Source organism: Canis aureus, chromosome 17, assembly GCF_053574225.1.
Source record: "Canis aureus isolate CA01 chromosome 17, VMU_Caureus_v.1.0, whole genome shotgun sequence".
NCBI classification, from domain to species: domain Eukaryota; kingdom Metazoa; phylum Chordata; class Mammalia; order Carnivora; family Canidae; genus Canis; species Canis aureus.
In genome coordinates this window covers 48,485,624-48,488,625 of record NC_135627.1, presented here as the reverse complement: position 1 = coordinate 48,488,625, position 3,002 = coordinate 48,485,624, and positions in this window count along the sequence as shown.

Sequence of the window (3,002 nt, the reverse complement as noted above, 5' to 3'; positions counted from 1 at the left end):
AGTCTCACAGACACACCAAAAATGTTTAACCAAATAAATGAGCAACCTACAGCTCAGTCAGTACATAAAATTAACTATCCAAGGGAGATAATTGAGAAAATGATGAAGAGCATAATAGAAGAAAAAAGTATTAAAAGTGAGAGGAAATATGAAGATTTTTTTCATTCACATAAAACATTTTTGTTGAGGGGGCACCTGGATGGCTCAGCGGTTGAGCATCTGCCTTTGGCTCAGGTCATGATCCCGGGGTCCTGGGATCGAGTCCCACATCGGGCTTCCTGCAGGGAGCCTGCTTCTCCTTCTGCCTGTGTCTCTGCCTCTCTCTCTCTCTCTCTCTCTCTCTCTCTTCCCCTCTGTCTCTAATGAATAAATAAATAAAATCTTAAAAAAAATAAACCAGTCACTGTTCTAGTATTGTTGGCATAGAAGAGTACAGGAAAGAAAAAAAAAATCCTTAATTCCATTAGACTTTTACTTCAACATTGGGATAAATTAAAAGTAACTTAATATATAAACAAGGAAAATACTTCAGACTGGGTAGTCAAGGAAGTCTTTGAAAAGACAACTTTTATGCTAAAATCTGAATGGCAATCCCTTTCCCTATGGAAAGATTGTGGAAAGAGTTTTCCAGGGAGACACAAGAGGGGATTTGGCATATGAGTGAGGACTGGAGTCAGAGGGAAAGAATTAGTTTAGAGCATTGTGGAAGCCAGATTGCATAGAATTGTAATCAGAATAAAGGTGATTGATTTCTTCTCAGTATACAGGGGAAAAAATGAAAAATTTCAGGTAAGATAGTTGGTGTGATCTCTTTCTTTGGAGTCTTGAATTTAGAAGGTAAAGTGGACTTATGAATGTCCAAGAGGAGAGTATTTTTGTTTTTCTGTAATAACTCATTTGAGAAGTTATAGAGGCGTAACTAAAGAAACACACCTGTATTACTTTTTATAGCCACATAATGCAATTATAAATGTGTATCGATGGTAGATATATAGATAAAAAGAGAAGGAAAAGAAAGATGTAATATTTATAGTCTAGGATAGGGTTTGGCAAACCGTTTCTGTAAAGGTCTGGAAGTCACATATTTTAGGTGTAAGGGCCATATGATCTCTTTGCAACTAGTCATCACTGTTTTTCTAGCATGAAAACAGCCTAATGAATAGGTATGACTGTATTCTAGTAACAATTATGAAAATGGTTGACAGGCCAGATTTGATCATAGCTTGCTAATCTCTACCCCAGCTAATAGAGTATGTAATATACAACTTGCCGAATAAGAATACATTTTACTTAGTTCATAAAATATGTAATGTAATACATAAGATATGTAATAAATAATGCATGATGCATAACATAGTGGTATATAATGCATATCATGTAAATATGATTAACAATATGGAATGTATAACATATTGAGCATATCATAATGTCCATAACAGATAAAAATATTGTTCCTACAAAGTTCAGATTCTTATTTTGGGGCATGGAATATAATGAAAAAAAGTTAAATATGCCATGAATTCACCAGTTATTATTTCTGTTATTTTCTCTAAGTGAAATATTTTTATATTATCTCTGAAAGTATTTGGAGAAATTTATAGCCTTATTTATAAATAAACAAGTTAAATAAACAACAATCTGAAAGACGATGAAATAAGATGACTGTATTTGGGTGGGGAAATGTTCACCCCTTGCCTCTAAGGAAAAAAAAAAGGGGGGCATTTATGTCAAGAATTATATAGAAGATGGCCCTTTGCAATGTTGCCTGAAGTTTGTCCCTAGCCCTAAGGTAGTTATCACTTCAAAGAAAGGGAAAGAACATCTGTAGCAAAGTGACCAAGTCAAAAAGATGAGGAATGAGGTTAGAGATGTAGGGAGAGACTACACCATAGATTACCTTAAAGTGCTTGGTAATAATTTTAGGAAATGATCAGAAGATTTTTTTTTCTAAAGTTATTTTAATATAAAACACCATGTTACTCGGCCTTGCTGTGGAATGGCCGTCATGATGAAGATCTGCAGCACTTCCCTCATTCCCCAAAATCTATCTGGATCAAGGTTTCCACTCATGCCAAACTTGTGGAAACTTCTGATCTCTTTTTGCTTAGTATGCTTTTGCCTTTCCTGTAACATCATATAAATGGGATTATACACTATGAGTGTATTTTGAGTCTGGTTTCTTTTATTTATGTGTGCTTTCATTTACATATATACACATATACACACACATATATATTAGCAAATAAGCAGTTTTTAATGAAGTATTTCTTTTGCATTTAAAGTTACTCATTATAAACATTTTCAATGCCATAAATTCTTACTAATTTATCTATGACAAAGAATGTGTCTATCTAGACCTAGTCTTTGATAATAAAGTATCCTTGGTCACCAGGATTTTTGACTCAGATTTAAAACTGAAGTCAATTACTCAACACAGACCTTAGTTTCCAGTTATTACCACATGTTAATTAATGCCGGGGTCTACTGAACTTATTTAGGACTTTGCCTATTCTCATCCCAGGCATCTATGATTAGGATTTAGGGTCAGATGTGACCCAAGCCTTCTATTCTTCTTATGTGGGTAACCATGGGCAAGTTACTTAACATTTATGTGTCTCTGTTTCTCAGTCTATTTTTGTGAAGATTAAATAGAAAGTCTTTAGAATAGTGGCACATCCAAAATATCTTTCATCTCCCAGCTATTGCTATTCTCCTTATTAATAGTCTCATTATAATTTAAAAGACTATATCCTATAGTAGAAGTTCCAAACTGAGTCCTATAAGCCAAATATAGGTTAGATAGATTTTGTGTAGTCTATCAGACCCACATAATGGTATAAAATCCATATTCACCTTTTAAAAAATATTTTATTTATTTATTCATGAGAGACAGAGAGACAGAGAGGCAGAGACACAGGCAGAGGGAGAAGCAGGCTCCATGCAGGGAGCCTGACATGGGACTTGATCCTGGGTCTCCAGGATCACACCCTGAGCCAAAGTCA